Genomic DNA, 12,134 nt, shown 5'->3' with positions numbered 1-12,134 from the left:
GACCCAGCACTCAGTTCAAATTTGGCACACTGCTCACAAAAAGCTGGGATGGTCTAATGTCCTCACCATGTCCACGCCTCTGTGGGCCTCTGAAAAGCTGGGCACTCTGGGACACACCAAAGGGTTCCGCGGCTGGGACCTGATAGGGATTTCGCACATTAGAGACCTCTGGGGTCCAAAGGGTGTCCACACGTTTGCGCACCTACGAGACACATACGACATGGTGCGCACTGAGTACTTCCGATACATACAGGTCCGACATTCACTACAAGCGAATATCCTACCAGACACCACCTTGCACCTAGCCTCTCCACTGGAGGATAGACTACTTGATGGGCACCTCCCAAAACACGCCATCTCCCTCACATATCGTAAATTAATTAACAACCCCCCTGACTCCTTACTTCCTCTTAGGGACAAATGGGTCACTGACGGGCTGGAGATAGATGAGGAGGAATGGTCTCACGCACTAGCCTCACCCAGGGAGGTAGCGATTTCGGCCCGACTAAGGCTAGTCCAACTAAAAATCCTCCATAGAGTCTACATTTCTTGCACTAGGCTGGCGGCGATGGGGAGGGGTGGAGATGGTCTCTGTAGAAGGGGTTGTGGCGGGAATGGCACCTTTTTCCACATACTATGGGAGTGTCCAAAGGTGCAAAGATACTGGAGGAAAGTGGTCCACTGTATGCAGGAGGTTATGGAGGTAGCACTTCGCCCTGAGGCCAAATGATGCCTCCTAAACATATGGGAACCCACGGACCTGTCTTCCAAAGGGAGGGTCTGGGTAACACTTGGACAGATGGTGGCAAAGAGAAACATAGCAAGACTCTGGGGAGCCCCTCATTCCCAGACACTGAGAGAGTGGCAGAGCGACATGGACTGGTGCATGCTGCAAGAAAAGACAGTCTACGAGACAAGAGGCTGCCCCCGCAAATGGAATGATATATGGTCCTGCTGGAATGAATTTAGAGGTAATATATGTGAACCCCCCCTGGCTACACAGGCTGGGCAGGAAGACATAGACTAAGATCCCTGACAAATGGGAATATCAGATGAATGTGTTTATTGCCACTGCGCTCGTGGCGCTGGTACTGTGCTGAGGAAGATGAAACTCACTGACCAGGTTTTCTTGTTTCTAGGTTACGAGTGGGTGGGGTGGGGGGGGAAGGGTTCAGAAGTTGGGTTTGTTACGATGCTCCCTTTGTTCCACTGCACGACATCCTTCAATGCGCTACAACTTCGATGGTACAGGCTGATTAGTGCTCCTCTCACACCTCCGTCCTATCGCCACCGGGCCTCAGGGATGCCGGTTTAAGGCTGTGTCTGAATAATTGATTACTCTCTGCTGATTACAGGGTAGCCGCCGGCCTCCGGGTTGTAGGCGTGCGAAACAGTGTATTGAAGTCAACATTAATAAAAGCAGTTGAACTATAAAAAAAAAAAATAAAAAAAAAAAAAAGTATCAATTGCTGGTGGGCTCTGTATGGCATCTCCCTCTCCTTATTGTTATCTGGGGTCCCCTTTATGAAGATACTTTCACCCTCTAGAACTTACCAGGCTGATATGTTTTTGGTTGCCACAGGAGCGAGGGCCAGTCTATAAAGTGACCTCCAAACATTTGCAGTGAATTTGTAATCACACATCTCTTTTTAACTTTTAATTTCTCAGTACATGTCAGCATGTGCAACACATATGTATACCTGACAGTAAATGTTTCTTATGTAACGCACACTGTATGTTATCTTTTGACACAAAAGTTTTTGAAAGAAAATCCAAGACCTCCAAGGTTTAACATTTCTCCTAACCCCTCCCAGGGAATTTGCTACCTATACCCAGGTTAACTTTTCTATGTTAACCTGGGTTAAGATAGCACATTCTGTGAAGACCACATATGAGTCCATAGTCTTCCTAGCCTGCTCGGGGTCCATAAATCATCTACAGGTGGCCAGAGATAGTGCAGGAAACTGACTTAACTAATGATAAAGACTACTAATTGCTAGTTTGAGAGGTGCTAATACATTGCTCTGTCTTAGCACACTCATTCATGAGGTCAAGTCAAGCTATGGTTTACGTGCAATAAAAGACCCTCTTTCATGTGATGGACCAACTTAGCAACTAGTTTGTGAACTCCACCCCTGCTGTTTTTTTGCATTAAAGTCTAAAATCGTATACAGATGCCACTAGCAAGGAAACGGGCACTAGCAGACCTGCCAGTACCAATAGGACTTTCATTATGGGCAGCTTTGTTTTTGGGCATTTATCTTAGAATACCCTGTGCAAGTTCCTCAACATGACCAGTGACAGTGCTCATACCCCCAAGGACCATCTTCCTGCAAACTTGTTCAAATACTGGAAGAGGAGAAAAGCTGTAGACCCTGCAATAAGAAACACCAAAGTGATACAAATGTATGCAGTAGAAACAAAACACACCCCATGTTCATTTTAACATCACTTGCCCCATCAGAAAAAAATAATGATTCCCCTAAAAATGTGGGGTTGATACAACAAGCTGTGGTTCCTACTGGATCACCTGGATATTCAAGGGTTTTGGGGTCCTTATATAAACTTGTGCTCTTGAAGTCATTTTCAAGTAAGTGTGGTGTGATTTTACAGCCTAAAAAGAGACAAACTACTATTACAGAGCATCAGACCGCATAACTCCAAATGCCTTGGTGAGGGTTGGAAGTACAAGTTTGTTCAGCTGGCAGTGTGATTTGTATTTAAACTACAGGACAGGTCTGTGTTCCTTGCAATTATTATGTTGGCAGCCTTACAGAGCTGAACTGCATGCAAACCTGTGTCCCCTGAGACTACTTTAGCAGACTCAGCCTCCTTCCCACTCTAGTCTTACACTGAAAGGGCTCCTTCTGAAGCGCAGACCAATCCTTGCTGTTCCACATTGCTACAATGTGGTGCTCCAATAACTTAATAGAGCTGAGTCCTATTATTTTCTAAAACCGGTTTGTTTACAAAAACTTGGTCTGCAGGAATATTCACAAGTAATAAAAGACAAAGCTAACAATGGCGTTGCACATTCCTATCCAAATATCCCAATGCACAACAATAACTGTTAAACACTTAAAAATATGCAAGGAAATCAATGCTTTTCTACCTGTTTCAGTCTAAATCCTGTGGGTTAGGTTCAAGAAGGGCTCCGCACTGGAAATTAGCTTCTCTCAAACATGTGGTCAGCTGTTCTGGAATAGTGTAAACTACTGAGTCCATGAGCTTCCAGTATTGTTATTACCAGGGCAAACTGTGAGAGCCTTGAAGAACAAATAATTTATAATGATTTTGGAGTGGGTGGGCTTTCATACCAGCCAATCACATTTCAGCTATCTGCTCAATGAGATTCAGTGCCTAGCCTACATCTTAGAAGGGAGGGTTTTCACATTAACTAATTCATATCAAACATGTAAGAGGATATATCTGCTCAAGCTAGAAACAAATTATACTTCACACTCACTGTCTCAAATCAAAGTTATCAATTCTTCTTACATTTCGTAGTTGATTTAATGAATTTCTAACTCTCTGATAGTACTAATTACTGAAGCATAAAACTGTTCATACAATTCATTGTTTAACAGTTCGGAAATTGTAATGCCACTCATGCTGCTTTCCCTCACTTCGGTGCTTGAGTTGCAGGGAAAGATGTCCATTCCTTCAGCGCGCTTCTACTGTGAAGCTTACCAAACTGGGTTTTTATGCAGTGAGGTAGTCAGAGGTTACTGGCAGTGCTCGGTCAGGGTGCTGGTCTGTTAGAGTTTTTTTTGCAGTGCAGGCCATTTATGTCAAGTGGGGTTCTTCTCAGGTGCATGACCACTGCATTCAAAGACAGCCTTCGAGGCAGCTGACTACTGCTCATCATCAGGAACATATCACCAATGCGGACTATTCCATATTTACAGGACTAAAGTACTCACTGCCGTACATTATAAAGATATTGCAAGTCAATGAGACGTTCTGTGACCATAAAGAGGAACAAGGCTAAAAGGCAACATTTCTTGATAATAAGGTCAAAGAAGTCTTTTGATTTGCAATATACTTTCAACTTACAGCAGATAGTAATTAATTCCTTACGATACATAGGGACACTGTCACCTTTCCAACAAGCCAAATGTTGTCTTACTTTATCATATGCAAGAGATAGTATTGTTAAAGACAAGAGTAAAAGCAAAATCTTTAGCCCGAAATCAAACCATCAAAAAGCAGTTGCTAATTTCTTGCAAAAAGAATTTAGAATCAATTTATTGTCAACTGTGTACAAACACGCAGAGATACTCGATCTTTCTTGAAATTATCAATAGCATGCAAAAATATAAACCTACCATTTCCAGCTAAGATCTTAGAGAAAATCATCAATAGAAACCTCACCAAATACCTCAACTACCACAAACTCCTCAACACCACTCAGTCTGGTTTCAGACTCAACCACAGCATGAAAACGGTCCTCATTGGTGCTATGGACGACATCTGCATGAATCTTGATGAAGGAGAAGTGGCAACTCTCATCCTCGTGGACCTCTACAGCATTTCACACAGTCTCCAATTCCATAATCACACAAAGCCTATGTGACATGGGATTTCAATGACACACACTCCGATAGATCTGCTCCTTCCTGACTGGAAGGACTTGGTTAGTCAGCCTGGCACCTTATTCTTTGAGGCCTACCACCTCATCTGTAGAGTTCTGAAAGGATCCTCCCTGAGCCAGACCCTCTTCAATGCATAAAGGATTCATGTTGCCAGAATCATCTGTTCTCACAACATCACCATCCTCTCCTATGCCGACAATATGCTACTCATTCTCCCCTTCATGGGCAAGATGCCCAGTACCCGGATCAAGTTACATACATTGAGTCTGAAATTATCCACTGGATGAAGACCAACTGTCTGAAGTTTAACACTGACAAGTCAGAAATAGTGATGTTCAGAAATTGCAGACCCTACTTGATCTTATCACAGAAATACATTGAACTAAAGAGATAAATTGAGAGCCGGTCTAAACAATCATTTGTTTAAAATAAAAGTAAGTGAAATTATGTTGATACTCAACATTTTATGGTGCATTTTAATCAAAAAGTGACTTTTCCTCTGTGCCCTTTCAAATAGCAAAACCTATAGGACATTTGTGTGTACCTGCCATGCAATGATGAAACACAATTAATGAGTACAAGGGTTTTGAAGAAACTACAGGATCATGCTATCATTTATATGTCAAACTATATGACAAATTGCATAAAGTTTGTGATCACGCTATGCTTTCATTAACTCTGAATCAGCCTCTTGACATATTGGGTGGTAAAGGAAAAAATATGCTACATTTTATCAAACAGCCAAAGAGAGAATTCAATGCCATTTTCTCATATTGTAAATTATCAGAATCTTTTATATGTAAAAGCAAAATTGAGCTTTAAACTAAAGCTTTGCATTTAAAAAGCAGTTTCACTTAAACTAAAGATATAAGTAGCGAGATCTATGTATTCAAGGTGTTAATGGTTTGGTGTCATCACACTGATAGGAGTGAGAAGTGGCTATGATAAGTGCGAGGAATGAGTATGAGTTGCTTTAACTTTTATTTCTGAAATTGGCTGGAAGTAGTCCATCCTTACTGGGAGGAAAAGGTTTCAATCAATCAATCAATCAGTGACACTTATAAAGCGCGCTACATACTCTGTTTGTCGCCCCAAGCAAATATTTAGGTGAGCCATATTAAACAAGCATTGGCAAAGGCAATGAGTTTCGCCTTTGGGGGCTATTAGCTTTGTAAACTGCTTTTGGTGGGGCTGTACAGCCTTGAGACACTGCAGCCCAGTCAAAATTAAAAAAAATGGTACAATGGCAGTCACGCTGTCCCACTGTTGGCCTGTGCAAATACCATGCTCGCTTCCTTTGTATGAAGAGATCAGCTATCATTTAAAAAAAATTGTTGATCCTTAAAACGCTCCGTCATCATCAAGGCCCATTTTCTCAATTAATAGGGTTCGTTGCCACATCATTGCTAGAGTGACCAGGTTTTCAGAACAAAAAAATGAGACAGGCTCAGCCATAGAAGTAGGTCTAAATTAGCCAGGTTTCAAGGCATCTTCTGTACAAAGATATAGAAATGTGCACATATATATGTATATACACATAAACACAAAGATATCTGTTTATATATATAGATAGATAGATAGATATATATATATTCACTGAAAAAACCATAGGTTTCAGGAGTTATATAATTAGGAATTAGCTTTTAAAAAACCTTTGAAATTCACTCAAAAAACTATAAGTTTTAGTGGTGTTATAGTTAGCTGGACATTTTACTCATACAAAACCATTGAAATTGATCCTATATAGTTAGTTGTACTAACTATATTTCGCGCACCCGCAATCCACTGCTGATGATGTCACATATTAGATCATTCATGACATGGTCAGTGACATCACTGATGACATCTCAAATGATATCACTGATGACATCACTGATGACATCATCCAGTGAATGTGGTTTGCTTTGTTATTTAAATATGCATTATATATATAGCAATTTGCATTGAAGAATAAGTGGATATATATCAATAAATATTTGGATGGAGGATTTAATAGCAGTGTAATTGACTGTTTACTTGACCAATTTATAATATCTCACTAAATATAGTGGATAGTGACTAAACTGTGTGAATATCTGTATCACTTTGTCAGTTGTTGTGTAAACTGATTCTACAGTACGTTACTAGCTATGTGAAAGTCTATATTAGTTATTGAATAGTTAACTGAGTATTTGTATGGGAGTGTGAAAGTGTGTGTGGTTCGGTGGGGGGTGTGTGACTGTCCAAAGATGTGTGAATAGTTGATTCAGTAGATATATGAAGTTAAAACTACATGTTCTAACAGTTGTTTGGGTGAGTGAATATCTTTATGGGTGTGGTGATGAGCAAATATATTTCTCAATGGTACAGGTCCAACAAACTAGAAAAATAAAAGGCAGTGTATGTGTCAGTTGTTGTATATAAATAAGTATACACAAGACACAATGATTGTGTGAGTGACTGTATGGATAACTGTATACTTGTAATAATGATTTTATAATTCACTAAGTATGACTTACTATCTAAATGAATAGAAGAAGTGGTGTTTGTATAAGTGTTTTGCTAAGTAAATATGTAAGTATGATCCATTGTTTGCATAAGTGAGTAGAATGACTTCATATGTGAATAGGATGCGTGCTGTTGTTTAATGTCGATATAGATGTATAAGTATTTTTGATAGTGTTCTATTGTTCATTGACAGCATGTATGAGTGAATCCATAGGTAAGTGATTAGATGTGTGTATACATCTATGAATCACTGAGTGGATTTTTAGATACTTGTATTGCTGTGACAATGGATTTAAATATGATACTCTGTATTTTACAAAGAGTGATGAAAAATTGTAATAGTGTATGAAAAGGTGTATGTGATTGTCACGTGGATGATGTCATCAGTGATGTCATCAGTGATGTCATTTGAGATGTCATCAGTGATGTCACTGACCATGTCATGAATGATCTAATATGTGACATCATCAGCAGTGGATTGCGGGTGCGCGAAATATAGTTAGTACAACTAACTATATAGGAGCAATTTCAATGGTTTTGTATGAGTAAAATGTCCAGCTAACTATAACACCACTAAAACTTATAGTTTTTTGAGTGAATTTCAAAGGTTTTTTAAAAGCTAATTCCTAACTATATATCTCCTGAAACCTATGTTTTTTTCAGTGAATTTCAAAGGTTTTTTAAATGCTAATTCCTAACTATATAAGGCCTGAAACCTATGGTTTTTTCAGTGAATTTGCAAGGTTTTTTAAATGCTAATTCCTAACTATATAAGGCCTGAAACCTATGTTTTTTTCAGTGAATTTCAAAGGTTTTTTAAGTGCTAATTCCTAACTATATAAGGCCTGAAACCTATGGTTTTTTCAGTGAATTTCAAAGGTTTTTTAAATGCTAATTCCTAACTATATAAGGCATGAAACCTATGGTTTTTTCAGTGAATTCGCAAGGTTTTTTAAATGCTAATTCCTAACTATATAAGGCCTGAAACCTATGGTTTTTTCATTGAATTCGCAAGGTTTTTTAAATGCTAATTCTATTAGCGGATAACGTTTTTATATATTAAAACGTTTTTTAAATCTCAAATGCCTGCTTTGCTAACAGAGTTTTTAAGCACAGGCTCTTTTGTCTCTGGTGGCCATCTTGGGAGACTGCATATCAGAATTTTTTTAATGAAATATAAGAGGATTTGAGAAGTCACTCAAAATGTGCCCTAATTTTTCTTTCTTCAGCACTAATCATAATTTCTATGGCAAAATGAACCCCCTCATTTTGTTCCTTTGCAAATTAAGTGTTTTAAGTGTTAACACTTTATTCCAATCAAGATGACTTCAGGTGTGCCATACTTTTGTCATAAGTAAGACTGTTAGCGCTCTAGTTGTTCTTTAGAACACTCTGGGACATTCTGTCATTGGGCTATAGTTGGGCTACATCTGGCTGATATTTGGGCTACATTTGTTTTTTTTTTGTCTCTGGTGGCCATCTTTGGGCTACATTGGGCTACTGTGGTCTACATTGGGCTACATTTGGGCTCTAACATATATATAGCCCAATGTAGCCCAATACATATTATTTCAAAGTTAATTTTCGAATAAACCACTGGAGCACATATCTTGAGACATAGCAAAGGCACATCGGGCTACCAGTCCCTACAATTTTGCCAAGTTTGGTGGAAAACCATTCAGCCGTTCGGGCTAAAAGTGAGTCCAACCGCCCTATGGAAATTAACATGGGGAAAACACGTTTTGGGACCCCCCTTTTATCTCAGCCCCCGCTTGACGAATCCCCCCCAAACTTTCAGGGATGGACCGGAGCGCCGTGAGGCAAAGTTAAGGAAAGTTTCAGAAAGATTGCTCAACCAGCGCCAAAGTTATTCCCAATAGAATGTTGCAATTTCCCTATGGAAAATAATCCTAACTATATATACCTACTGGCTATCGCCAGTAGGCAATATATATATATATATATATATATATATATATATATATATATATATATATATATATATATATATATATATATATATATATATATATATATATATATATATATATATATATATATATATATATATATATATATATATATATATATTTCACCACACTTCTTCCCTTCTTCCCTTAGAACGCTGACAGGAAGGAGACGGCAGTATCTCTCGACACACACACCGCTCCAGGAGGAGGTAAGAGTGCGAATGTGTTGAGAGAGAAGCAAACCGTTGAAAGTGTAGTTCGCATGTAACGCGAGCGAACGGAGTCAGCTGAGTGCCGGAAACGTAAACATTGTGGTTGAAAAATCGCGACCTTTACTTCATTGAAAGAAACGCGCATAACGAACCAATTTGCTAAATGTATGCAAAGTACGGCCTTTGAAAATACCACACCAACACGATACATAAATAAATCCTAGCAAGAAAAAGCAACAATGGAACAAAGGGCAGCAAAGCGTAATGAATTATTAACGACAATGTTTGTTAAAGGAAGTGCAGACAAAGACAAATCAGATAAGAACACTAAATCTGACACGTTCAAGTCGGATGCTAAAAGCAAATTAAGAACTTGGGAAAAGCTGAGCCGTAAGGAAATAAATAAGTCATGGGAACTAATAACATTGAAAAAATACCTGGAAGTACAAAGAGTACCCAGGGGACTGAGGATAATGTTGATGCCGAGTCATAAAGATACTTCTAACGAACTGCTGGAAGAATGGGGAGACTTCATCTTGAGATCCTCATTGGGATTAGTAGAAATCCTAGTCAAACACATTGAAATTGGCCTAAACAAAATACAAGAAGAACTTCATGAAATGGAAAAGGAGATCTCGCAATTAAAATTAAATAATGACATGATGAAATTTAAGGAAGACATGGAGAGCCAGATAGAAAACCATGAAGAAACAGTGAGAGAACGCAAGCACAACAAGTTTATTCGCGACACAGTGGACTATGAAGAAGGTCGCATTTTTACGTTCTCCCAGAAATATGATTACTATAAACAACTTTCCACGAAAACTCAAACAGGATATATGTCCGCCAGCGCCTCGTCCATCTCATCATCAGTAACGGAGGCCAGTGATGCAGAACCAGGAACTGCCACCAATCCGGAAAAAACTCCTTTTTTAGAGGATATGCGCCTCGTCTTGCAACAGCGACAGTGGGAACAGCACCGGGGCGCACAAAATCAACAACAAAGAGGAAGAGGACGGGGGCGACAATGGGCAACAAACAAAAAAAGACAAGAAGGGGCAAAAGAAGCAAGCGAAACAACCCCGAAAGTGGGAACGGAAACACGGAGTATGCGTCAGAGGAGGGGGAAATGAACAATGAATTACAAATCATTAACCTATCAAAAAGAACAATCACAGAAACAGAAATCTCACTGCTAAAAAGAGGAATACATTTTTGCCCTAAAAAGAAAATGGATATGGCTCAGGCACGAATAGATTTCTATTTAGACATCAGGAAAATTAAATTGGCCAAATTCTTTGAGGAAAATAAAGGAAAAAACAAAAAACTACAACCAAATGAAGAAACAACCCCAGATATAAGAGTAAGAGATGCCACTGCATATACCACACTAATCAATCTTGATATGGAAGCGGAAAATGAGACAACCCTAAGCCAAGCAATCACACAAGCAGGGGCAGGGCTAAGCAAGAAGAAACCAAAGTCAAAATTCTATCCTCAACTAACCCTGGGAAATAAGGTGGATATTTTCCAAGAAGCGGTGATACAAGACCTCCATAAAATCAAGGGCTCGAATTAAAAAGACAATCTAACTGTAAAAGAACGAGAAGCGTTAAAAAATCTAATCAACGATGATCAAATTGAAATAAAAATAGCGGACAAAGGGGGAAATATAGTGGTGTGGGAAAAGAGTGCCTACATCATTGAAGCCCACCGTCAGTTGAAAGACACAAAATATTATGAGAAATTAAAAACAAACCCAACGATGGATGTAAAAAACAAACTAGACAACAACCTAAAACAATGGAAATTGAAAAACCTAATTGATGATGAAGAACTGAAGTATTTAACAGTAAACCACCCAATTACAGTGACAATTTATTTCCTGCCAAAGGTACACAAAGATCAAAAGAACCCCCCCAGGCAGATCCATCCTATCTGCAAAAGGCTCATTATTGGAACAGGTCTCGAATTATATAGATTATTTTTTGAAACCTTATGTTGTCCAATTGAGTTCCTACATCCAAGACACCAATGATCTGTTGAGAAGATTAGAGAACACACCTTGGCAAGAAAAAAACCTACTTGTCACAATGGATGTCGTATCCCTATATACGAACATAAGTAATGAAATTGGGATAAAGGCATGCAATTATTTTTTGCAAGACAGGAATATCCGATACAAAAATCATAATCAGATGCTGCAAGAAATGATCTTGTTATGTCTGTCACAAAACATTTTTTTGTTCGGAGAGGAACTATACAGACAAAACAATGGAACCGCTATGGGTTTTTCTTTCAGCCCGAACTATGCATGCCTTACAATGGGCTATTGGGAAAAGGAAATTGCGTGGGCATCGGAAAATGATCATATGACCAGCAAAATCATATGCTGGATAAGGTTCATAGATGACCTTCTCATCATCTGGGATGGGTCCTCGGAGGAATTTGAGGAATACCACAAGATCATCAATGGAAGCATGACAGGGTTGAAATTAACTTATGAAATCAGCAATAAAGAAATAATTTTCCTTGACACACACATCTACATCAAGGACAATCAAATTCAGTCGACCCTACATAGAAAATCCACGGCAACCAATGCCACCTTGGAAGCAACAAGCTTCCATCAAAGATCATTAATCTCAAGCATACCGGGAGTTCCTCCGTATCAAAAGAATATGTAGTGAAGAAACCGAATGGCAAAAACACAGCACGGAAACAAAAAAGAGATTTAAAAATCGTAAATACAATCAAGAAAATGTGGAAAATTGTTGGAAAAGAGCAAACACAAAAACCAGAGCCGAATGCCTACAACGGAAAATTGAAAATAAAAATGAACAACCAATCAGACTAAATACGGACTTTTC

At 39.0% G+C, this 12,134-nt stretch overlaps 1 protein-coding gene across 1 annotated transcript in view; it reads right to left on the bottom strand.

The window, feature by feature from the left end:
• The window catches only part of LOC144772694 (hyaluronidase-5-like), a 464,090-nt gene extending 460,853 nt beyond the window's left edge, over nucleotides 1-3,237 (bottom strand). The window contains exon 1 of the mRNA XM_078657176.1: nucleotides 3,113-3,237. The gene's annotated coding sequence lies outside the window, so the exon portion shown is untranslated. The remainder of the gene's footprint in view (nucleotides 1-3,112) is intronic.
• Nucleotides 3,238-12,134: the final 8,897 nt, after the last annotated feature.

Source organism: Lissotriton helveticus, chromosome 1_1 (assembly GCF_964261635.1).
Source record: "Lissotriton helveticus chromosome 1_1, aLisHel1.1, whole genome shotgun sequence".
Classification (NCBI taxonomy): domain Eukaryota; kingdom Metazoa; phylum Chordata; class Amphibia; order Caudata; family Salamandridae; genus Lissotriton; species Lissotriton helveticus.
Note: the sequence above shows the minus strand (reverse complement) of the source record. Positions and strands in the feature narration are given on the sequence as shown.